Below are 27,993 nucleotides of genomic sequence, written 5' to 3' on the forward strand. Positions count from 1 at the left end.
AGGCTCATAGTTAGCATCTTCACCAAGGAGGACATTCTCAGTACGGCAGCATCCACCCCTTGTGGGAGTAGAACCCACAGCCTTCTGCATCAACAGCAACTACACAACCGGTTGTGCTATTAACAATGCAAGCCAACTCAGCATAAGCAGCAGTAAACTTCTCTTCCCCTGCAGTTCTCAGCTCCTTGGAAAATCTACTCAATACTCGACTGCATCTCAACTTTGCAGCACAAGAAATCTGGAAAAAGCCAACATTTATTGTGGGGGGGGGGGGTCAAAAGCCTCAAAACCAGGGACACATTAAACATTGCTTGTATAATCTTGTAAAGTTGCTAGAATAAAATGCTGTGTTACCACCATACATTTTACTGCCAATGTCCCTGTGCAAAACAGTCAGCATTTTACTGCCAATGTCCCTGTGCAAAACAGTCAGAGCAACATGCCAATATGCCAAATCAGCTGCATTGTGAAAGAGAGGAAGACTAAAACTTAAATGGCTATTATTTAGTGAATTCAGTTCTCACCATAGCTGTCAACCTCTTAGTACAAAACACCTGGACAAACCCAGTAATGAGGGAATACAGCCCTCAAACATATTCAGTGAATTCAGTTCTTGCCATAGCTGTCAACCTTAGCACAAAAAACCTGGACAAAGCCAATAATGGGGGAATACAGTCCCACAAATAGGGACAAATTTCAAATATTCATCTTATAAACTTAGAAAATTGCTAGAATAAAAGGTTGTGTTACTATGTATTTTCTGAAGAAAATTCAAATGCCTGTCAATTTTGCTTCTGATGGAACAAAAACAATTTTCAGCAGAGGCCCAGGGAGAAATACTGCAGACACATGTCTTTGTAAAATGGCAGGACACAAAAGCAAACCCACACAAACACAGGGAGAAGATACAGACCCCACACAGAAAGCACCCCAGCCAAGAATCAAACCTGAGAACCTACAGCTGTGTGGCAACAATGCTACCACTGCACCATCAAACATCAAGCATTTAAATATTTAGAAACCACAGATATTATGAGTAACAGAAAAGATCAAATATGAGGCAAAAATTTGAAAATTTTTTACAAATGGTGGTGGGTGGGTAATTCAGGCCCTTAACACCTGCATACAAGGTACAGGGTTCAAGCCTAAGGTATTCCCTACCACGCCACCATGAGTCTTCTCTAGCCACCAGTATATAGTAACTGGGGCATTTCACACACACACACACACACACACACACACACACACACACACACACACACACCTTGTCGCCAAACAGCCCCAGCGACGAGCTAAATAACTGTAACTGCTTCCACACACACTCTGCATGCTTACCTTGTCGCTGAACAGCCCCAGCCCACTGATGAGCTAAATAACTGCTTCCACTTACTGCTCGGTTGCCGCCGATATCCAAACAGCCCCTTTACCTGTATTCCTTGTGCGATTGGTCCATCCCAAAGTATTCCTTGCAGTCCAAATCCGCGATTGGTCCTGCCTGCGACTGCTGCAGTCCGGAGTGCTTCCATTTTGTGACGTCATCGCTGCACAGACTTCTGGGCATCTTGGGGCTGAGATGCCTTTCCCCCTATCTAGACTGCTGAGAAAGCAGTCAGAGCATGTGCGCATGTGTACATGTCCAGGAATTGATTTTGTGTTTCTCTGTTCTGTTTTTCATTTGTTTTTTAGGTGGGAGGGCTGCAGTCCTATGGCACGAGCTGCCCCTGTGCCAGACTCTGATTTGTTTCACAGTGGGCTTATCTCTGATCAGGAAAGGTTTGTAAGCTGCTATTAGTTTCATGGAGATGTGATCAGAGCCACCCAGATCTGGTTGCTGTACAGCTGTGTATCCCACTTTTATGTTAGTGTAAGCCTTGTCCAGAGTATTTGCTCCCCTTGTGGGAAAATCCACAATTTGGTAGTAAATGGGTAGCACCTCCCTGAGACCTGCCTTGTTGAAGTCACCAGCTATCATAAATGCACAGTCAGAATTCTTGCACTGCAGCTCACATATAGCGTTGTGCAGTATATTTAGCGCTTTAGTGATGTTAGCACTTGGTGGTATATACAGCTGCTACATAGACACCATTTAAGTTCTCTGGGCACATGAAAGGGTTTGGATTTCAATATCAGAAATTCCACATTTACATGGCAATGTTCAATCACAGTGCTACAGTTTTTGCACTAGCTGTCATTCACAAAAATGCACACTCCACCTCCCTTAGCTTTTCCACATACAGCTAGGTTCCTATCAGCTCTGAACAAAGTGAAATCGTCAAGTCTTACAACACTGTCACTAATCCTGTTATTTAACCAAGTCTCTATGAAGATTAAAAGACAGGTATTTCTGACCTTGTTTGTGGTGTTGAGCTGAAGCCTGAGAAAGTCCATCTTGTTGTCTAATGAGCACATATTTGCTAACAGAATTGAGGGAAGTGCAGGCCTGTGAGGGTTTGTTTTCAATCTGGCAGAAATTCCAGCTGTGCAGTCTCTTTTCCTGGTTCTGTTGCATCTCTTCCTTTGGGACTCATCCTGATTGTTCTAGAACCTTCCATTTCCTTATTTAGGTACTTTGAAGCTTGTTTGGTTAGGATGCTGAGTTCCAGCAGTTCTGTGATGTTGTAGGTCTCAGGTGCTCTGTCGTAAGTAGGGAATCCAGCCAGAACGACAGCACAGTCAAATACTTGATTTCCAGAAGTTTCTTTCTACTCTAAGTTACTGTTACATCATTTAAATGACTGGAAAATGATTTTCTCATTTTTTTTTGCCAGAAAAAAATAAAGTCTGAATGAGGAGGCCAAAGCTAGAATCAGAGGTGCTGCAGTCAACTGACAGAAAGCATCAGGGTTAGATAGAGTGTGACAAAAGAATGGAAATGAAGCTGAAAATTAAGGTGTGCAAATGTGCAAAATTGTGTGACCAATGCCTCTGTATGGCACCGATCCCTGAGCAGTGAACGCAAAGCAACTGGGAAGCTTGAGGTGATAGATATGAAGAGCTTGAAATGGGTGGTAGTAATCACACTATGGGGTAGATGAAAAAAGGAGGAAACCAGATTAGAAGCCAAAGTAGTTCCAATAGTAGAAAAACGTTCCATCACATGTTGAGAAAAGCAGAAGCTGATTTAGTAAAGCAGAAGGTAGAAGGTAAAAGTAGATGAGGACATGAAATTGATAGATGGAGGGCTTGCATAAGAAAAAAACTGCAGTAGTCTTGCATGACTATTGAGGAAGATAGGAGAGAGGCTGTGAATTGAGTATGGCGGCAGTTCATGCAACACTCCAACACCATGTGAAAAAACTAGGAAAAGTGGGTTGTTGCTGCTGCTGCTGATTCCATGAAAATTTTTAGGCAATGTGTCATCATGTGATAAACAAAACACTGAAATCCTTTTGTTTTCCCAGGAACTTGTAAAAATAGTTTTCATACTTTTAAATCTTGATGGCATTTGTTTCCTAATAGTTTTGCCTGCACTGCTTTACTATAATCCTGCTCAAATATTTTCTGACTGTAGCAAGATAACTTGAAGTCTAAAAATGACTTTACCAGAGTTTGACAAAATGAACAGGCAATGAAAAACACACACAAAAGAAAGACATTATTATTGTCTCATATGCCTTTATTATTAGATTTTGGCCTTCCAAAGACTGAGATGAACAACATAATTCACTAGATTTTGTGGCAGCATAAGCAAAGATATGTATTCCATAATGCCATAGTGGGAGCAGTTTTGTTGTCTTGACTTTATATATAGAAAAGACAAATCTATTCCCAGAACAGTAGCTAAATTGCTGCCCTGGGTATCTTGTACCTGAGAATACCTCATGGGTTCAACCTGTGTCTTTAATGCACACAGAATCTGAAATGTTCACTTTCTTTGTGAAGTGCACACCTACTACAGTCGATAGTCACTGGGGAGGGGGAAAGAGTTGCCATGACTTCAGAATCATCCCTGATATGGCTATGGCACTTAACATTAACTTGTGGGTGTGCAGGCCAGAGATCCAGGCACAAATGGCTACTATGTGCATCACTATGGAGATTGAGAGTGTGCTCCCTGGTTTTCAGGACAATGTACACAGAGACGGTGAGCACACAGTCCTGCTGAGGTCACAGTTGGCAAATGCTGCCTCCATTGATACTTTCGTGAGAGAAATTGCAACTACCTGCTTCCACAAGCCATCCTTTCCATGGTCAAGGGAGGGTTTGATGTGGAGGAGTCAATCACAGATTGTCCCAAGTCAGACTACACAAACCACTGGTAAGACAGCATCATTGCTGCCTGAGGGCACACAGCCTGTCAGCCCCGGTTGATGACATTATCCAGGTCATGGAGAGTGGTTCTCTTCTGGCTCAGTGGTAGGGAAACCTAATCATAGTGGACATACATGTTTCCATATTTCTTTCTGTTCCCTGTCAGCTGTGTACACACACCCTGCCACCCCCAGTCATGGACACAGATCAGGTCAATGGCAACATGCTCAGCAGAATCAACACATAGCATATTCATAAGGGTGGACACTCATTGTCCTGTAGTTATACACCTTCCCTGCCATTTATTACCTCAAGCTTTGACAGTTCAAGCCAACAAAGTGGACACCAAAATAGCACATCATGGCAGCTTCTTCCCACCACTAGAGGATGCGACCTCTATCCCCTGCCCCCCCAAAGTATATAGCTACTGTGTTCATCTCCCATGGTGCTTCCTGGTTTCATAATGTTGCACTCACCTGTCACTGTGTTCTCCTCCCATATGCAGGTCCTAATGACCATGCTCTGCCACCCCCTAACTTGTATAGATATGGTAATATCTGATGCACAGCCTTCATAGCCGGGAAATGAAAACACATGCATCATTTTGTTCTGTGTTGTCAGTGTCATGGTCCATAGTTGTGGACTACATGTCACATCTTTGCCAGCACTGCAATAAACTGTGCCCACATTTGCTTTGGTTGTGGCACTGCTGCTCTGTGTACCTTCTGTGATTTTCTACCCTGCCTTTCTGCTGCTGCTGTTACTGGTATGGAAGGCACTGCCAAAATGTTCCCCTAATGCTTTGCACCTTTTTGCACAATGTAATATTGTGCAGCATGGCACATACAACAGAGATGTTACTGCAGCTGCCTGGACTATATTGCAGTGCTCCTCCTGATATGTCTGGATGATGGAAGCATCCCTTCAGTAGGCTGAACACACAATCTACTATATGTTTATACATGAGCTGCTTTATAGACTGTTTCCTGCCTGATCTGGGGGTGGTGGTCAGAGGTGAATGTGGATCTTCTATCAGGGCTTAATGGCACATCTGGTATCGCCTGTAATACAACACAACAAACAGTGTATTTTATGAGGCCTGATCCCTGCCTGAATAGTACCTGTAAATATACCTAGCTTACATGTGTGAGGACCTATTAGCCATATTATGTTATCCCTCACTGGAACCTTTAGTATAGGTCAGATGTGCGCTAAATGAGTAAATCAGGGAAAATGCCCAGGTGGTGCATGGACGCATTATAAATAATACTTTGGGTACTACAGACCATGCATCGGTTCAGGGAAAGGAAGCCAATCCTGTTGATATATTGCAGGCCATCTGGATCACGTAGGGCCTTAACAACAATATGTGTACAATCACTGGCTCCCAGAAACTCAGGAATGGAGTGTCTTACAAAATGCTCATGCTCTGCAACCCTGGAGAATCAGATATTTTCCTCTACATGCTTTACCCTCTTGTCAAGGAATTGGTTTAGAATTTATGAGGATGACACCTCATGTATCCCTAATATGTACACAGTAGCTCACTGAAATGTCCCAGTGGCTATGATGATTAGGGGTACACATACCTTAGTATCCTTAGGAATCTTCATATCACACATCCCCCCTCAATTCCCCTTGTCAGAAACATAGTTCAGCTAGGCCCCTTTCCTTATCCCTGTCCACAGTCCGCTGTTCTGTGAATTGGCAGCATGCCATTTCTGTGTCATTTCTGTTGGCATTGATGGTCATGACATGTAATACTGCAGGCACTGGCTTAAATGGCAGCTGTTAACACATGTTGCTAAAATACTGCTGCTGATAATACTACCACTGCTACTGACTTGTACACCATGCATCGCATTATAAAAAAGGGTACGCACCATGGTGCAGTGCACCTACTTTATACATTTCTGACTCAGTCTATCATGCTAGGCACTGTCATTTGCATACTCCATGTAGCTCATTTGCATGAGTTTCCTCATTTCTGTCTCATTATGCACACATTAACATGCCCTGTACACCTTGCTGTTTTTATCCCTTGTGTGATTGCACTGTGTCTTAGAATAACACATGCCCTGTACATCACCACTACTTACGCTAATTTGCATTGCACAATGCATTCATCATCTGTGAATCCAGTCTATGTTCTACATTGATTGTAGTATTCATATTTAACAAAGACAATATGACAGTCTTACATTTCCTGTAACTCTATAAATAGTTGTGTGTGTGTGTGTGTGTGTGTGTGAATATATGTGTGTGTGTTTAGGGAGGTGTAGTGGGAATAAGTAATATAATGTGAAAACGCAAGCTGTTCCTGAATGACAGGTTTAATTCAGACTTTTTGTGGAAATTAAGATAACTCTTCTCGACAAAAATAAATAAATAAAACAAACAAAAAAAATAAATAAATACAAACTACAAATATGTAAACTGCCTTCTTATCAGGTTGGACCATTATTTGGGAAGGGAGAAATGTGCTGCAAAAAGAGGAGTACATAAGACAGCATTAGCATATTTATGAGTTAGTCAGCTGTCATCAGAAATAAGTATTTATTTGAATATTTTTCAATAATTTATTTCACTTTAAGGACCACTGCTATTTAGTCATCATTAAAATCTAGAACTATAGGATAAGTTTGATTCCTAAAATTTTAAGTGATTTTAGAATGACAGACAAGGAGGATGGTTACTTATTTTTAGATCTGGAAAACAGTATTTAGGATTTTAATACATTGACTCAATCTGTATTGGTCAAGATTGGTAGGTCACAGAAGTAGGTGGTGCTATTAAGAAATCAACATGTCTCGTTAATTTGAAAAAAAAATGCTATTTGTCAGGAATAATTGTAGATGTCTAATAATGGATTTGCTACTAAAGAAAGCAATGGTGTAGACAGTGGGAACCTTCTTTCTGATATGCTATGCTGATTTAAAAACTTGTAGTTGTATCATCCTTAATTCCAGTAGCAGATCTGCACATGCTGTTTGTATCATGTAAACAAAGTACAGTAGCTAATCTGCACTTGAGATTCTGGTAATTTACAGACTAGTTCACTGAACAGTGATTTACTTTTGTAGACACTGACAATTTATTTTATGATTTAACAATAGTGTATATCGTTTGGAACGATAACACATTATTCAAGCTTCCTATTATTATCCTTTATAATTTTTTTAAGTATTTATGTGTCTGTATTTTTTTTAATACATGCTCTTATATTTTGACTTCAGTGGTTAGATTAAGGCAACTATATTTGAGCATTCAATCATATAAAGAGAGAGAGAGAAACAATATAGCAGTGTAAGTAAACTTACCATAACAGTAGATTTTGTATTAACATCGATGGAGATATTCACCCAAACCCAGGTCCCACCACTATGCCAATCTCTAATCCCTATAATTTAACCCGAAAACCTACTGACTCCCTTCTAATACTACACCTGAACCTAAGAAGCATTAACAACAAAATTCACAACCTTCACGCCATCATAGCTAGTCATTCCCCTGACATCATGTGTCTAACCGAAACATGGCTAAAACCCTCTACTAAGAATGAAGAGATCCTCCCACCCGGGTGCAATATTCTCAGCGCTGATCGTACAAAGAAAAAAGGTGGAGGAATAGCTATTATGTTTAAAAATAAACTAAACATCCTTAAGAACCAAGTACAACCTCCTATGATCTCAAACCTAGAAATTATAGCCCTACAGATCTGCCTAAACACTCAAAAACGCATCAACCTTATTGTAACCTATATCCCGCCAGGGAAGAACACAGAAAACCTGGAGCAATCCCTGAGCTGGCTAGCCATCAACTACCCACAAGAAACCATAGTTCTTGGAGACGTCAACATTGACTGGTCTCTCTATTCTACCCATATAACTCCACAACCTATTAACCTATATGGTTTCTCCCAAAATATCCTATCCCCAACCAGAATAGGTAACTCACTTCAAAAAGAAAGTATAATTGACTGGATCCTTACTAATAGAGACTCTAATAACTACACCACTGGCACCCTTCCCTGTGACCTCAGCGATCACCTAATAACTTATATCATTAAACATAAATGCCCAACTTCTAACACCCCCCTATATAGATTAATCAGGAGCAAAAAAAAATTCGTCCCTCAATTATTTCTTGCTGACCTGAAATTCTGCAACTGGACCATATTAAAGACTCTTCCACTAGAAGAGAGTGTGTCCCACTTCAATGACACGTTCCTTAAGATACTTGACTCACATGCTCCACATAGACAAATTAGAACCAAAACTCGCATAGCACCTTGGCTCACTACTGATACTAAATCCAAAATCAAACTTCGTGACCAAGCCTGGGGAAATGGAGAGCCACAAAACCCCCAAGACCGTTGTAAATTTCAACAACTAAGAAATGCCACGAAAACTGCCATAACCCAAGACAAAAAACAATACTTCTGCAGCCTCCAGCAAAAACACCACAACAACCCAAAGAAATTCTGGGCAGGTTTTAACAACCTTCTGCACCCAGGTAAAACTTCCACCCCAACCCCTGAGAAACTCTTAGAGAAAGGCCAAGAAGAAGTAGCCAACACCTTTAACTCCTTCTTCACTGAGACTATCCAAACCTTAGCCAGTCACCTTACCTCCACTTCCCCATCTGCTGCTAAACTGCAACGTGACAACCCTACCCCCTTTAATTTAAAGCCAGTCTCTTCCTCCTATGTACGCTCCCTCCTAAAAAAACTCAAACCAACTACCCTAGCGGCTGACCACCTTCCTGCCGAATTCTTACAAATTGCATCTGATGAAATAGCCTACCCCATATCAATCCTAATAAACAGATCTATAACTGAGATGAACATTCCCTCAGTCTGGAAGACTTCCTATATCATTCCACTTCACAAAGGAGGTACCTCCCTGGAAATGTCAAATTATAGACCAATAGCCATCCTGTCCCCCATAGCGAAAATCATGGAAAAATGCATCCACAAACAACTTCTTCACTATCTGACCTCTAATAATCTCTTGTCCAATGCCCAGCATGGTTTTCGTCCACACCATAGTACAACTACTGCCCTCCTTTCCTTTATTGACTCAATCAACAACAATCGCAATAACAAACTCATATCATCTGCCCTCTTTCTGGACCTATCAAAAGCATTCGATATGGTCAATCATCAATTCCTTCTCAACATCCTTGAAACCCTGCGTCTAGACACTCCAGCACTAAACTGGTTCAATGCCTACCTCACTGGTAGACAACAAGCTGTCCTTTGGCAAAACAGAATATCAGGACTGCTCCCGAATACCATAGGCGTTACTGCAGCTGCCTGGACTATATTGCAGTGCTCCTCCTGATATGTCTGGATGATGGAAGCATCCCTTCAGTAGGCTGAACACACAATCTACTATATGTTTATACATGAGCTGCTTTATAGACTGTTTCCTGCCTGATCTGGGGGTGGTGGTCAGAGGTGAATGTGGATCTTCTATCAGGGCTTAATGGCACATCTGGTTTCGCCTGTAATACAACACAACAAACAATGTATTTTATGAGGCCTGATCCCTGCCTGAATAGTACCTGTAAATATACCTAGCTTACATGTGTGAGGACCTATTAGCCATATTATGTTATCCCTCACTGGAACCTTTAGTATAGGTCAGATGTGCGCTAAATGTGTAAATCAGGGAAAATGCCCAGGTGGTGCATGGACGCATTATAAATAATACTTTGGGTACTACAGACCATGCATCAGTTTAGGGACAGGAAGCCAATCCTGTTGATATATTGCAGGCCATCTGGATCACGTAGGGCCTTAACAACAATATGTGTACAATCACTGGCTCCCAGAACCTCAGGAATGGAGTGTCTTACAAAATGCTCATGCTCTGCAACCCTGGAGAATCAGATATTTTCCTCTACATGCTTTACCCTCTTGTCAAGGAATTGGTTTAGAATTTATGAGGATGACACATCATGTATCCCTAATATGTACACAGTAGCTCACTGAAATGTCCCAGTGGCTATGATGATTAGGGGTACACATACCTTAGTATCCTTAGGAATCTTCATATCACACATCCCCCCTCAATTCCCATTGTCAGAAACATAGTTCAGCTAGGCCCCTTTCCTTATCCCTGTCCACAGTCTGCTGTTCTGTGAATTGGCAGCATGCCATTTCTGTGCCATTTCTGTTGGCATTGATGGTCATGACATGTAATACTGCAGGCACTGGCTTAAATGGCAGCTGTTAACACATGTTGCTAAAATACTGCTGCTGGTAATACTACCACTGCTACTGACTTGTACACCATGCATCGCATTATAAAAAAGGGTACGCACCATGGTGCAGTGCACCTACTTTATACATTTCTGACTCAGTCTATCATGCTAGGCACTGTCATTTGCATACTCCATGTAGCTCATTTGCATGAGTTTCCTCATTTCTGTCTCATTATGCACACATTAACATGCCCTGTACACCTTGCTGTTTTTATCCCTTGTGTGATTGCACTTAGAATAACACATGCCCTGTACATCACCACTACTTACGCTAATTTGCATTGCACAATGCATTCATCATCTGTGAATCCAGTCTATGTTCTACATTGATTGTAGTATTCATATTTAACAAAGACAATATGACAGTCTTACATTTCCTGTAACTCTATAAATAGTTGCGTGTGTGTGTGTGTGTGTGTGTGTGTGTGTGTGTGTGTGTGTGTGTGTGTGTGTGTGTGTATATATGTGTGTGTGTTTAGGGAGGTGTAGTGGGAATAAGTAATATAATGTGAAAATGCAAGCTGTTCCTGAATGACAGGTTTAATTCAGACTTTTTGTGGAAATTAAGATAACTCTTCTCGACAAAAATAAATAAATAAAACAAACAAAAAAAATAAATAAATACAAACTACAAATATGTAAACTGCCTTCTTATCAGGTTGGACCATTATTTGGGAAGGGAGAAATGTGCTGCAAAAAGAGGAGTACATAAGACAGCATTAGCATATTTATGAGTTAGTCAGCTGTCATCAGAAATAAGTATTTATTTGAATATTTTTCAATAATTTATTTCACTTTAAGGACCACTGCTATTTAGTCATCATTAAAATCTAGAACTATAGGATAAGTTTGATTCCTAAAATTTTAAGTGATTTTAGAATGACAGACAAGGAGGATGGTTACTTATTTTTAGATCTGGAAAACAGTATTTAGGATTTTAATACATTGACTCAATCTGTATTGGTCAAGATTGGTATGTCACAGAAGTAGGCGGTGCTATTAAGAAATCAACATGTCTCGTTAATTTGAAAAAAAAAATGCTATTTGTCAGGAATAATTGTAGATGTCTAATAATGGATTTGCTACTAAAGAAAGCAATAGTGTAGACAGTGGGAACCTTCTTTCTGATATGCTATGCTGATTTAAAAACTTGTAGTTGTATCATCCTTAATTCCAGTAGCAGATCTGCACATGCTGTTTGTATCATGTAAACAAAGTACAGTAGCTAATCTGCACTTGAGATTCTGGTAATTTACAGACTAGTTCACTGAACAGTGATTTACTTTTGTAGACACTGACAATTTATTTTATGATTTAACAATAGTGTATATCGTTTGGAACGATAACACATTATTCAAGCTTCCTATTATTATCCTTTATAATTTTTTTAAGTATTTATGTGTCTGTATTTTTTTTAATACATGCTCTTATATTTTGACTTCAGTGGTTAGATTAAGGCAACTATATTTGAGCATTCAATCATATAAAGAGAGAGAGAGAAACAATATAGCAGTGTAAGTAAACTTACCATAACAGTAGATTTTCGAATGATCACTGCTGCAGTAGCCTTAGCCTTAGCTATATAGGCTATATCATGTGAAGGATATAACAGTTGGTCAGTTTCCAAAGATTCAGGGCATATTCCATGTACCCAAACTGTTAGACAGCTCTAGCTGAGCTGACTAAAAGACAAGTATGGGCACCAAGCCCTTCAGAACTTTCCTACCAACACGGAGAGGAAGGCTAAGCCCTGAAAGGACAATGCTAGGAACAACAAAAAATGAATGCCCACACTCTGGCATGAATAAATAAATAAATACATAAATAAGGGGGAGGGATGGAGGGAGTAGCTACTGCAGCAGTGGCCATTCGAATATCTACTTTTAAGTCTTAGAGGAGCGTACTGTTTCCGGCAGTAAAACTCTGAGAGGATTGGCACCCAAGCTTGAGCTGCCTGACAGTCTGGGCATATGGAAGGTACCCTGAAGCTTTCGAAGCTGGCCATTTATTATATGCTTGGCAGGATACAACCCATATAGCTGACACTAAGGCTGCTGCAGCAGTGATTAATATGATGAACACTGACAAGTGTCTAAGACATTCGACTGAATACTCATTTGACTGAATCACAATTGATAGAAAAGTGGAGATGTATATTAGATAGCATGCAATGGTGTCATTTCTGGTCATATGAATCATTTAGGGAAGTGTGTTTTGAAGAATATGTGTCAACAAACAATGGCCACTGTCGTATTGTACTACCAGGTCTGTAGATGTTTGTGTTTGTGCACCAACACTGATTTACTGTGTCTGGTGTTTTAATTTTTCTTTTCTCAGTAATTTGTAGTCCTTGCAGTAATAACAGTCTTTGTGACCAGCTTTTCAGTTTTAAATGTTGGTTTATTTATGTAGAATATATAAAATTGGAAGTAACAAAGAAACCCAGTGATTAATGTACTAGTAGCTTTTTTCAAAGTTTAGTTTTAGGATGAAGAGAATTTCAGTGCTGCTTGAATAAACAGAATTTTGCACAAAGCTGATCAATAACTTAGGCCATATTCATAGGTTCATAGGTTGGTACTAGGCTATCAGCCCTAGGGCCTATACAAGCCTAGCCATAACAATTCCCTGGCTATTTCTTCCCACATTATTATATTCTTTTTCTCTTTAACACAATTTATCATACAGGTAATGTTAATTTCATTTGATTCTCTTCACAGAACAATAGCGCCTATTCCTTTTTTGATTTCCAAGGATACCTGTACCTTCATCCTTCAGATGTAATTCCCTGAAAATTCTTCTTCAGAATACTCTCTCTCTGTCTCTCAACCCAGAAGTCAGGAACCTGATTTTCTCAAGAGGTGGTGGCCATATGCCCCAACAGGCATCTGCTCCCTATTAGCTCTCATGGAAAGCCTTTTTCTCTTTTGTTAGATGCTGTGTATTTCTCAGTAGTTTCCTTTCATAAAATCCCACTTTGATAAAGGCAACCATAACTGGTGTGCAAATGACCCAGAGTAAGTTATTTTAAGGTAAATTGACTGATACTTTTCTATCCTATTCTTTTATTCTTCATAAATTTTTACTTGTTTTGCAGGCTAGTATGAAAGAACTGAGGGATTATAATGGTCTAGGTAGAAGCAAAAAACTTTAGAAATGATGATGATGATGATAATACTAATAGTAATACTACTACTAATAATAATAATAAAGGAAAAACAGAGGATTCCATGAATAGAACATGACAGCAGCTAGATGAGTAGACAGGATAGATGGCAAGAATAGTACAGAGATTTGTAAGGTGCCGAGGATGTGGGGGAAGGGATTTAGTTCAGTCAGGTCTGCAGGAGAATGGGGAAACTCCATGGGAGAATACTAGACAGAGATAATAGTAGACTGGTTATAGAAATGATAGAGTGGGACTGGCGGGGAGGATGAGAATTCAGGAACCATGGGCAAAGGTCATCAGAACAGTACAGGTCAACAGGGTGTCACAAAGTAACATTATTGAAGAAAGGGAGGACAAGGAGGGGGAAGTTATTGTGGAAAGGCAGGTGCCGGCAAAAGTGGTAAATGATGGAGAAGAAGACTGAGCCAGAACTGGCCATGCAGGAGTCAGCGCCAGATGAACAGCAGGAGAGGAGTGGTCAGGGAGGGACACTCAGCCAGGAGGGAGGAGCAGAGGATAAGAGAGACACAAGAGCAGAGAGGTCTTGTAGGAAGCAGAAAGGAGGGCAGGAAAAGGATCAAGTGCAGTAGAGGGGCAGAGACAATCAGCACAGACAGTGAGGTGGGCTAGGGGAGAAAACTGTAGCAAGGAGAGTAGTGACATGGACTATGAGAGAAAAAAAATGAGAGCCAGTCTGGGATCAGAAAAGAGGATTTTTGATGACTGCAGACTCATCCATGAAGGGGATTAAGAGTGTAATCTGTTTTTGAGCTTAGACTCGGTAAAGAAAGGAGGAGGTCACTAAGATGCCCATCAGCAGACAGGTGCATGCATGTTATGGAGCAGATAGGCACCAAAGAACTGTTATAGGATACATGTGAAATAGAAGCAAGGAAGGCTAAGGAGGAGATACAGGGACAGTCTCAGAACTTTTTGGATTGAACAGTATACAACTGTCTATGGCATTGGACAAGGGAGAAGGGCTTAGTATAACTAAGAAAATGGAGCAGGTCTGACTGCTAGATAACCTCTATGCCCAAGGAGAGGCTTTATTTTAGCCCATAAAGTGCAGCGTTTATTAGTGCTGGTTGGAAAAGGCTTCAGTTTAGAAGTGTGAGATCGAATACTGAGAGTCCTGACACTTTCAAACTTAAAATGCAATTCTGACAGTCTATATAAATCTGAAAAATGCTGTTACATTTTTAAAGCGGTTTTGCATGGGCAAGTCCTCTTGCACCTCCTGATGTGGATGCTGTATACCCCACAACTCTGCTTCTCATATATACTAATTCTTAGATTACTGTATATTGGCGTATGAGGAATACTCCAAGAAACCACAATCTCAGAATTAGTGTGCATTCCCACTACTCACAATTCTCACTGTTCTGGAGATCACAATTGCAATTCTCAGACTTTCAATAAGCAATAAGTGGAAAGGAACACTTCAGCAGATGAACATGTAAAGTAAGACGGAAAGGGGACTGAGTGCCACAGAAACAAATGAAGGAACAGGCAGTTATGAACAAATAAAGATGGCTCGGGCATGGCTGACTAGTATTTTTCTGCAATGCAAGGAAACTGAAGAAGATGGGAGAACTAGTTATTAAAATGAGAAAAAAGACTACTCTTAGTCAATATACACATAAAAGGGTTCAGCGCCATGGAGCAGAGGGATAAATCCCTAAATACGGCCCAGGCAACCCAGGTTTGATTAGCAGCTCATGTGTCTGAGGAACTTGCAGGGAGGGACTGGCATGCCTGATCCAACAAGACATTCCCTGCAGGGAGACTTTGTCCACAGAAGAGAGTAGCCCTTAGACATTAAATAGGCAAATGCAGGGGAGGGGGGAAATCAAGCAGTAGGTCATAAATTAAAAAAAAAAAAAACCTCCGGGCAAAGCAGTCAATATCATGACATCTCAGAACACCCTTAAGTTCCATGCTGACCCCAGCTTTTGAACTTACATAGTATGAGGTTGTAGCAGAGGCTGGTAGACCCAGTGATGGATGAAGACGCTAGGGTAAGTCAGAAAGAATGAAGCAGAAGGGGACCAAAAATAGACATAAAAACACGATAGAAAAATCATACCATTAAATATGAAGAAAACTGGAAAGAGAGAGAGATTGGTGTGTGTGTGTGTGTGTGTCTGTGTATATATATATATATATATATATATATATATATATATATATATGATATATTAAGAGAACACTGCACATAATACTGAATAAAAGGTAAAATGCTGTTACTAAATAATAAATAGAGGAACCTGAAACTTTATTAACTGCTTGCTGGATTCTATTTAGTACAAAGTAACTAAGAACAATATCTGCGAATAGCAATTTAAGTTTATGCAAGTCAAACTCAGCAGTCTTAAGACTGAAAAACATCTCATGGCAATATTGCTTAATCACCATACTTTGTGCAATATATTCCCTGTTTTTACACTACAGGAAACCTAAAATAAATTACTTGCTTAGTGAATCCATCTATTTGAAGTCATTTCTAAAATAAATTACTTGCTTTGTGAATCTATCTATTTGAAGTCCTTTTTAAAACAAATTACTTGTTTAGTGAAGCCATCTGTTTGAAGTTCTTTAAAATAAATTGCTTGTTTAGTGAAGCTGTCTGTTTGAATTCCTAAATCAGAAGGAATAGCACTGCTACGCTGGTGATCAGATACAGTATGTGGGGGGTGCATTCAGCAAAAGGCATCTGAACCAATGAAATGACCCAAAGTACCCTTTTCTGCTTATGTGTGATAGCTCTGCAAGAATCTACAGTCTCTTTGTTGCCAGAATGTAGTTTTGGGCTTCTTCAGGTTATACAGGGATATAGAATTCATGCCTCCAGTCAGAATGCTGTAAATGTAGGTAAATACAAGTCTGGCTGCCATTCTAGGCCATTTTAAGCCTAGCCAGTTTTCTAAAGGTGAGAATCAAACCTTTATCTTGTGTTTGTGAGGTAAGCACCTTAACCATTACAGCAACCCTTCCACTTCTTAGGCCAGCTGTGTTAAACTTTTGTTCAGTGTGCTTCCTTCACATTCTCAGACAGTTTATAAAGAGCTATTTGCAAATTAAACCGGACTGTGATTGTTATGCTGAATATTGCTGAAGTTGGTTCTTTTTGTTGTAATGAGACTATTTCACCCTTCAGATCATCTTCTTGTAATCATCCAATAATGCTTATATTAATGAGCCATCACTGAATTAGAGAGAATATTTCACTACTCTGATTCTGCTCTGAAAAGACTGCCAGTAAATAAAAAGAAAGAAAAAATATCTTAGTGTGGTTAAAGCTCACTACAGAACCCAATGTTTTCTTGGTCTCCAATTAAGGAAAGGAGCATCAGTAAACTCTCAGACACCAAGGAAGAAGTTTATGCTTAAAAGTGTTAATACTGGTTTTACATTCTTAAAAACAGTATTCAGTTTCATTATATCCTGTAGGCTTTTCTCTTTATGTAAAAAAATCCACACACTGAAAGATTTTTACAAAAGCCTCATAAATGTATAAACTTCATAGGACAAACCACCCCCGGAACTTTCCCATTACACATACTTCCTTTAGCACCACCCATAGCTCCATAGTGGTTGCCCTCCCTGCCCTCCATTTGTATGGTATAGACTTACTCTTTGTCTAGGTTATTTTTGCCATGTGCCTGCTGGCTATCTAACCTCCTCTTTGTGAGATAGTGTCCATCATCCCTCTGCTCTGGTGTTAAGACAAGAGTTGTTGGGGGGGTAGGGGGCCATCATTCAGAAAGGCATAAGAGTACTTTGTGTTTTCACTGGCACCCTAGTAATGAGAGCATTCCTGAATGGTGTAATCCTACCTTGGTGGCCCAATATGCCCTTCCTCTGTGACAGTGCACTTCTGCACACTTGTCATAAAAGCTACCACCCACTGGTGGCTTGGTAAGTCTAGCACTTGCCACTAGAACACCATCTGTGCCACTGCCCTCCTCTGAGAAACAGTGGCAGTGTGTGTGGCCACCTCTCCCTCCAAGGATGGGCCTGCCCATCCCTCCTTCCAAATCTGTCAAGAGCCTGAACTGCTACTTGAACTCAGGACACCTGGCTAGTAGTCTGGACATTCTCTCTCTGTCTATGCCTCCAGCACTGGTCATTGATACACAGTTATTCTGATTTCTCAGTCAAAGTCACTAACCATTTTGTCTTATACCCTGTAATATACTCAATCACACTATCGGAATTCTTAATTAACATTTGTTTCCTCCAATAATTTATTTCATCAATGATTTCTTCTGTGCCTCTTTCAACCTCCCAGAATGACACAAAGCCTAAGTTTTATCAAGTGTATTATGCATGCTTTGGAATTTAGGTGATGCAAAGGTTTTCCTGTTCAAGTTTTCCATTTTGTGACCCGATTCTTTTCCTTTCACTTTCATTTACCATATCACCTTTTCCTTTCTGGTCAAAGAATTGCTATAGGATCTTTTAACAAATGTCATAATTGCTGCATTTAATATTACTCATCTCCCTACTTACTCCCTGGTATAACACTATAACATTTTGTTTAAAGTCCCACCAAAATTCACACTTGTCATATGATTTAGACAGTTTTCTTTTTACGAATAAAACTTGATAATACAGACATTTCAACAAATTTATTTTATAAAACAATCACTGAATGTTAACACTCTTTTTCTCCAGAATAACTTCTAATCCCACAAAGCAATATAGATTGCTTTAAGACCTGCAAAACCTGTAAAATGTATTGATGTATGAACACATGTAGCACCTGCAGATGTAAATACATAATGAACTATTTTCATGCTAAAACATAGTATCAGTGCTTAGAATTTAATGCAGTGTTTTTATCACTTTTCCAAGTATTTCATTTTAACTAAATGCTCTGCATTTTGTCACTAGACAAACTAAAATCCTCACCCACACATTATTTTTCATAGCATAAAGGTTCTGTAGCATTTCTAAATGATACTGCTTACAAACAGAAACATGAACACATCCATTTTAGTGAGAAATTTAAGTCATGATTACTATCAACAATTAATGTTCCCCCATCATACAAACAGTATTTCTTCAGTATCACCTAGTTGCAGCCCCTTGAGACCCATTAGTATCCCAGAACATTTATCCTTCCCTACCACTCTCATAACTTTCCCCTTATCCAAACCTTTTTTAAATCACATATTCCTTAGATACGCAAGCAAAATATCCTACAAAAGAAAATATCAGGGAGTAACTTGGGTAATAATCCTAAACATTCCAAAATTCTTTTATAGATTTAACGCTATTAACATTTAGTGAAACAATTTTCATTTTTTTCCTCTTTTTAGCACTGCAGCTTTCCTTCTGCTTGCCTTTTTTTTTTGTATCGCCATCTCTTATCCAGCTATCATCTTTTTCTGCCATACTTTCTTCCCCTTCAATAATTTCTTCATTATTAATGTTATCATTTTCTTAATCAGATGTCCCTATTTCCAACATTTTCCTGCTCATCCTATGGGATTTACAGTATTTCCAGGTAAGCAGAGAAATATAATCCTCCAATGAGTCCTGGGTCTGCCCTTTAGCCTTTCTCAAGTGAACTGTGTCTGGTACACCTCTTACAGAAAGTGCTGACTGGGCATCCTCTCAAGGTACCAAAAACACTTCAGATGACTAATTTCAAAGCAAAGGTACAGTCATTGTACTCCAAGGTCCTGAGATCCTAACTGTTATAAGAGTAACAAATTCAGTAACAAGCCATCACTCAAGTTCAGATCCGATAAGCCATTTGGTCATGTCACCCTTTTCCAGGCTTACCATCATTTCCATGTGAATGTTGTGATCTCCCAGCATCTGAGTCTTCACCTGCAATAACCAAAAACTTCTGCATTTTCCACCATTGCTAAATCCAGTTCAGTTTGCTAGGAAACAGTATTCCATCTTGCTACAAAGCCAAAAGGGACTGCTTCAAACATAATCTTCCTTACTTCCTTGATAAGGGGGTTCACTGAAGGTTAAAACCTCCCCTTCATCTCTCTGAGCAAGCATCTCTTCGACCATCTTGCCTGTTTGCAAAGCAAACTCTACTCTCATTAAGATGGGAGAACTGCAAGGACTGCTGCAGGAAAGAAGGGACGATATTCCCAGTATCAAAGAAAGATTTGCACTACAAAATCACTTGGAACATGGAAGTGCTTGGGTGTAGTTTTCTTTGGAAAACAGAGAAAAGAGAGCTCAATGTAGGTAAGCAATCCTTATAAAGAAGACCACCAACTGTGAAGTTATAGAGAAGGAACACCTCCCTGTGAAACTGGTATGGGAGCAGGGGGACACAGAACCTAGATCACGTTCCCTAGCAAATAAGGTCAAAGAAACAGGAATGGCTGGGAGATTAATACAGTGGCTTCATCTGGACACATCAAGGCCTGGAGAATAGAAGAAAGGAATAGTTTATGAGGATGATTTTAATTGTGGGGTTTTTGAATTAGCCAAGGACTAACTGAGAGACTCCATGCTCCAAGTCAGAGCAGGAGCAAGAGATTGCTGAAGTCTTGAACCATGAGGAGTTCAGTTACGTGGTACAGTGCTGTACCAGAAAATATAGAATTGTTACTGGGATCCTAACCACGGCAGGAGGGGTCATGGATGTCCTGTATGAATCACTATTGCATTACAGAGGCCATGTCATTGTACACTTTATGGTTAAGAGAACAGCAAGAATGCAGAAACAAAGATGATGGTGAAGGATCTTTGCAGAGATGGTTATGATGAGCTAGGATAAAGGAAAATATAAGATGGGAGACTGGGAATAAACACAGGGATAAAATAAGCTATGAAAATTGGTTCGGGATGGACTACTCAGACTATGCACAAGTGGCTGAAGAAGAGGTGAATGTAACTGCATAGGAATGAGAAAGCAATAACTAGGGCTGAAGAAAAGACATGAGGTAGAATTGATGAGTGAGAAGGTGGAAGAAGCATACTGCAATAGACATTAGCAGAAGGGGAACAAAGGTGGTGATGACAGAAATAGGCTAATTCTGGAAGAGAGTTGATATTAGAGATTAGGACAGGGAATAATTTTATGGACAGGGAATAATTTTTAGGTGTACCAGCAGAAAGGAGGAATGTAGGGACAAAACTGTCTAGGCTAAGCAAAGATGAGAGGGAGATCAAAGAAGACCAGATAAAAAACAGAGGTACAGAATGGATATTTTGCTACAGACTTTACAAAGAAATGCAAGGGGAAAGCCAGTGGACAGACAGCAGTAGAGGCAGTGAGAAGGTAGACAGGAAACTGGGTCATCTCTAGAGGATTATGCACAAGGATCAGATGAGTAATCTTCCAGACTGGAGATCTTCAATAGGCTTTTAGTCAAAAAAAGAAGAATGTTAAGCCTGGGTACTTCAAGTGTCATGGCCTTGTAGAAGAAATATAGTATAAAAAAATCTAAAGCCAAAATCTCAACTGCTGAGTATGAGTGCAGAGTAAAACAAAATCATAATACAAAGCAAAGGAAACTCCAGGCTGCCATAGCGCCTGAGCAACTAACTTTAATAAATTACTGGTAAGTGCTTTCACAGAGTATAAAACTGCTTCATCAGATCATAGTAAAAGTAACAAAGCAGGCAAACTTTTAAATGCAAGGCAATCCAATCAAATACAGACATTAAAATCATATGACAATTTAAAAAGCATCTTAGCAATGATTATGTCACCTTAATATGCACCAATAAAAGCGCCTTAAACTGCCAAGCACCCAACTCAGTGTTGTAATGGGTGTGACTATATGACAGATTTTAAAGATACCCTGTCATTTAAACCTGGTTCTACAAATGCTTTTAATAATAAAATCCACCTTTGTTCAGCACATTCAGTTTTATTCTTTTTGTCACCTTCCCTATCACTTTCATAAAATAATTTCCAATACAAAAAACTTAAACACATGTTGTAACTCATAGTTTTTAATGTGTTTTGCTAAAGCATTAATCTCTATACCTTCAGATATATAATTTAGATGTTCCAAGATTCTATCTTTAAATGCTCGGTTTGTCTTACCTATATGAAATGTGTTACATGATGAACATCCTACATAATAAACAACATTCTTAGTTCTACAATTATCAAAAAAAATCTAAAGCAATCTCAGTATCAGTATGTACACAGAAAGTGCAAGACAAAATATAATTGCAAGCAGAGCACGAACCACATTTGAATGTACCCTTACATTGTGAATATATTTGTATTTTAGAATTATTAGAATTTTTAGAATTATTGCATTTGTATTTTAGAATATGGATGTCTATAACACAATTGTTGTTTTAAGGAACAATTATTTTTAAAGGTAAATCTAGGTTGAATGTCAATAATCTTCCTGATATCTGGATCAGCCAACAAGCTCGACCAATGTTTCCTGAAAATACAATACAATATTAACATAAGTTGAAAAATGAAAGAACATGTCTGTTCCTAACTATATCAGCTGTTCTCACTACAGAGGATTGACTCTCCTTTGTGCTCCTATAAAAATAGGGTCTCCCCCCATCCATCCCTAGTTCTTAACACTTTGTCTATACACAAATCTATCTCTCTAACATTATAGCTCCCTGTCCAGAAACCCAGTTTTTAATCTAGAAAAAACTGTTGAAGTTCATCATCATCATCATCATGAAGTCTCATAACTTGAAAAAATTGTCCTCTCAAAACATTCCTGCTGATATAGGCAGGATACATACTTGGTCTATGCAATAAAGCGCTTCTTTTAATTTCTTTTCTATACATCCTAGTACCCAAGAGACTTAATTCTTTCTTGCTAACTTGAACATCAAGAAAGTCAATAGTTTCACTGGACACCTTAAAAATTGGTGGTTCCATGTAGCAGCAGAACAAAATCATTTAATTCTTCCTCTGTACCTCCCCAAATCATAAATATATCATCTAAGAAATGTTTGTAAAAGTAGATGAGATGTACAAAACTATTATTATTCAATAATTTATCAACTTCCCAACTTGCCAGCAGTAGATTAGCATAACTATTTGCACAAGCTGTGCCCATAGCTACACCAGTTCTTTGTACATAATACTTACTGCCAAAGGTAAACACGTTATTTTCTAAAAGCAACTCTAATAACATACAGATTAACTCAACTTTATTCAGCAAAAAGACTGTTCTAGTGCTCATAAAACCTCTAATGCTCTCCAGACCTATATCATTGGGAATGACAGTGAAAAGAGATGTTACATGTATGGTGACAAATAAAAATTCCTAGTACTTTCAAAATCTGAGGCCCATGTATAAATATCTTCTAAAAAAATCTTGGTGTCTCGCAATACTGTATCTGTCCTATCTAAGACAGGTCTGAGCATCTTTTTGACATAAATAGAAAGAGGATCCATGACTCAACCTTTGTTAGAAACAATTGGTCTCATAGGTAGTGTATGAAAATCCTTATGAATCTTGGGAAGCCCATACAACAATGGTACAACAGGAGATTTAGCAATGAAATAATCATGTAACAGAATTAATTAAACCTGTCATCAAAAGATCATAAACAAAAACATGAACTCTGTCCACATATACTTTGACTAGATATTTTGGTATATTCCTGTATGTCTCATCATCATTTAACATCAAAGACATTTGTTGTAAGTAATATTGTCTATCCATCACTACTATGCCACCACCTTTGTCAGCTGGTTGAATTTCAAGGTGTGTGGCACGATGAAGTTCACTCAGAGCTAAATTCTCTTCAGCTGTTAAATTATAAAAATTGTGTTTAAGTGGCACTGAAAATACTTCCGTATATCTTCATCACATAAAGACACAAAGGCTTCCATAAACTTATTTGAAATAGGATTAAAAGTACTAGGTTGCTTAAAGGAATCCTCCACAACAGGTTGTTCAGTAAACATTAAAGACAAACAAATGTTCCTAGCAAAAAGTCTCAAATCTGTTAACACTTCTGTCATATTAGAGGCTCGGCTCAGTATAAAACTGAAGTCTCTATTCAAGACAGACACCTGCTGTTCAGTCAAAGGGTAAGAAGAGATATTAAAAACCAGCTTATTGAATGTGATTTTCATTGGTAACATTTGTGTCATATAAAGAACATGCCCCTTTCTGTTTCGACTCCGAGTGGCCTGGAATTATGCTCCATAGGAAGTGGAGCTGCTAACAGAAAACTTTGATCCAAATGGTCCACCACTCTGGAAGTGGATGCAATGGGTTCTATTCTCAGTAAGTTAACAGTCACAGTTTTAGGTGACTTAGCAAACTCACAGGCAACATTCACTATGCTACCCATCTGCTGAGAATCAATTTAATTACCACTAGTATTAACATCTTGCCCGTTTTCATGCTGTACAACAATACCAGTTCTAGTCTCGTATGGCCATGAAAAAACTTTCTTATGCTTAAAATCATTTAAATCACACTGCAATTTCTTCAATTTAGCAGCCTGAAGTCTTTTTTCATAACTAGCAACATTCTCAAATACCTCTTCTAGATGTAACGTGAGCGTCTCTGAGGTATATTATCCTGTTAATCTATTCTTATAAACTCTTAATTTCATTACCAAGAATAAGCAATTTAAGATGCTCAGTACTCAATTATATATTTAGATATTGCCAGTGTTTCAGCAACACAGAGTAAGTATTCCCATACATAGGCATTTTGAGAATATGTAATCCCCAAGGAATGGCTTTAAAATGAATCGCAGCTTCAAAATGCAAGTGTTGCCACTGGTAACACTTGAATTTAAACAAATTGTTCTCCAAGTCTCTTAAACACATATGAAACATTTCACTTACTGTCTCTTGTTGTACACATTCCAAATCATGCTCTTCCAGAAAGTCAGATGATAAAAATGGATTCACTTTAGCATCCAACAACCATTGTAAGTGATTAATCCTTGGAACAGCATTACTCTCCACATCTTCGGAAATGCCCTTAGTCATGTCTCAGCAGAAAAATAAAAATATCTAAAACCAAAATCCCAACTGCTAAGTAAGATGCAGAGTAAAACAAAATCAGGATACAAAACAAAAGAAACACCTGGCTACCACAGCTTCTGAGCAAGTAACTTTAATAAAGAACTGGTGAGTGCTTTCACAGTGTACAATACTGCTTCATCAGACCATAGTAAAAGTAACAAAGCAAACTTTTAAATGCAAGGGAATCCAATCAAATAGAGACATTAAAATCACACGACAATTTAAAAAGCATCTTAGCAATGATTATGACACCTCATTACCCACCAATAAAAATGCCTTAAACTGCCAAGCCCCCAATTCAATATTGAATGGGCGTGACTTTAAAAGAGGTTCGTTAAAGTTAGTTGCAAAGACGCTATGGCAGCCTAGAGTTTACTATGCTTTGTATCCTGAAGTAGTATAAAAAACTAGGGAAATACAGGCTTTTAACCCAAATGCCAGTTGCAGGATAAGTCATGGAGAGAATCCTGTGGGGATAGCTGATTGCTTTTTAGAGGACACTATCTCTAGAAGTGTAGTCTACATAGGTTCATGGCCAGAAAGAGCTATCAGTTAAACCTGATCAAGTTCTATAAATTAATTATTGGTGCACTTTACCAGGAAGTTGTGTTACACCTCGTCTTCCTAGATTTCGTCAAGGTCTAAGTCTTAAAACCACACATGTGACTGGTAGGAAAACATGAGTAAATGGGGAATTAATAAGAGTAACGGAGTGGATTGCTTCATTGTTGAAAAGTAGAACCCAGAAGGTTAAGGACAAAAAAGAATGTGAGAAACAAGAAAAGTTATTAGTGGAATACTATAGAAGTTAGTCCTACATCCAGTTATTTCAAACATGTCAGAGTGAATATTGAACAGGATCACCCTCATCACTGAGAACACAAAGACAGGTGCATCAGTGGAAGAAGGAGTGCGAATCTAAGGAAGCTTTGGAAAGGCTGAACTAGTGGACAGAAAGATGGTAGTTGGGGTTCAATGCTGGCAAATGCAAAATGCTACACTTGGTCACAACATCTCTAGTGTGAAGCGACAGCCGAGGGAGTGCAGTTCATAGTAAAAGAGCAAGAAATAGACCTAGGCATATTCATGGCATGTGGACTGCACAACCAGAAGCACATTAAGAGGAAAGAGGCAACAATAAAGAAAATGTTGGGGAGCATCTTTAGATACAAATTTTAGATGCAAAGCGATAATGCTTCTACTGTCTCAGGCCATGGTCTTTCCACACCCAGAATAGTGTGAGCAGTTCTGGATAACAAAGGGAAAGAGATAGCAACCTGTTAGAAGGAATCCATAGAAAATGTATAAGAAGTGCAAAGTAAAAGAATAGATAGCATGGAACTCTTCTCACTAGATATTAGTGGAGACAGGGCGACATGAAATTAATGCACAAAATTATACCAGGGAGATGTAGAGGGGTCATCTTAAACAGAAATGACATGGAAGAGGATGGGAGAGAGGCATCAGATTGTAGGGAAAAACATCTCTTGGGATCTTTAGATGTACTTTTTCAAAAAGAGGGCTGTAGACCAAAGAATTTGACTACAAGAATGAGTGTTAGAAACAGAACTTACAATGGCCTTTAAAAGGGCATACCATGATACAAGTGGAGAAAGGATGATTTGGAATGTAGGGATGAAGGTGAGAAAAAATGCAATTATATGAAAGACTACATACTGTATAATTTTTCAGTAAAGCAACTTAGATATAATGTATTGTAAAATAACAGAAAATATAGAACAGGAATTTTTAGCAAACTAAATGTCATTATTATTTTTGAAACTTTAGTGGCATTTTCTTAATGCGCATTACAAGTTCTTGAACAAAATGAAACTGGTTTCTTTTCAGAATTAGCTATCTTATTAAGGATATAAAAGTCTCTGAAACAAAGATAATAAATGAGCTTTTAAACTTTGGATATATAGTATGACAGTACATATGTAAAATAGTAAGTAATAATCCTTGGGGAAATAATCTGACATGCCTTCTTCTCATTAAGGCAATTTTTGCCTATGGCATAGCTAACAAAATAGCCCAATTAGGAGCTGCAGAAAGTGTAGTGAGCTCTTGTAATTAAAAAAAACAAAGGTTAAAATACATTTTCACAAAATTCAGCAAATTGCATGTAAGACCCTTTATAGCATTTGCCATTTCAGGTTTTGATGTAGGCTCATATGACAAAATGAAGTTCAGTTTAGATTCTAAACTTACTCATTCCTATAGTTGAATGTAAGGTATCAGTATTATACAAAGTATGAAAATAATTAAAATTACATTATTTTATTTGGCTGAAAATTGTGGAAGAATGCAAATAGAGACAATGTCACTATTTTAAACTCTTGCATTTACTCCCCGAACTGAATTAATTGAGATTATGCCAGTCATAGCCAAGCAGAAATAACTGTATTTTCAACTCTGTTGTAGTTCTTATTTTTGTCTTGTTTTTATTTAGCTTTTATTAAAAAGTTCAGCTATTAAATTCAATTGTTTATCTTTTGTGCTTTAAAATTAATTTGCTTGCATTTTGATCTTGTAGTTAATGGATTGTGCAGAAATGTAGGCTTTAAACACATAATATTGTGTCCCTGTTGAAAGAGGCAGTCTTTGTTACACAGAGTAGTATGAAATTATAAAACTTCTCATATATGCTGAGTAATAAAGTGTTCCTAAGTATTCTCCCTGAACTATGTCCTGTGCAAGGGAAAGTGGTGGAAACTAAAAAAACTGTTTCTGAGAAAATCATGACAGGACCAGTGACATTTTTTGCATGATCCGGTAACCTTACATTATCAAATTTGTTGATATGAATGCATAATTAAAACAAAAAAGTGGCTTGTTTTTATCACATTATGAATATACTTCTTGGGGAGGAATTATTTAATCTCTAGGCATCACAATTGCACTCATTTTGTTAGAAAGTCCTAATCTAAATAATGTAATATTTGTAACAGAAAAATGGTAACACGTAGTTCCATCCAACTTAAGAATTAAGGAAACATTAAAATTACCCATTACTATAACTTTTTTTTATTTAATATTTGAAAGCTATTGTAAGCATGTTCCAGGAAGGTTGCATATAATTAACTATTGTTTATTCAAATATAGAGGAGGAGGAAAGGAAAGAAAGAAAGTGGAAAATGGAAAGGAAAATCCCACACTGACACAAATGTTCTCCAAGAAGGGCTGACACAAACAACTGGTGGCAGAGCCACGGACTAAAACTTAATACCAAGAAATGCATACTAGTATCCTTCAGGCAGTCATCCACCCCTGGTAACTAACATATTGACAACACACGCCTTAGAACTAACCCAATAGTCAGGGACAACAC

This window comes from Protopterus annectens, chromosome 12.part0, assembly GCF_019279795.1.
Source record: "Protopterus annectens isolate FY-2018-M chromosome 12.part0, PAN1.0, whole genome shotgun sequence".
NCBI lineage: Eukaryota > Metazoa > Chordata > Ceratodontiformes > Protopteridae > Protopterus > Protopterus annectens.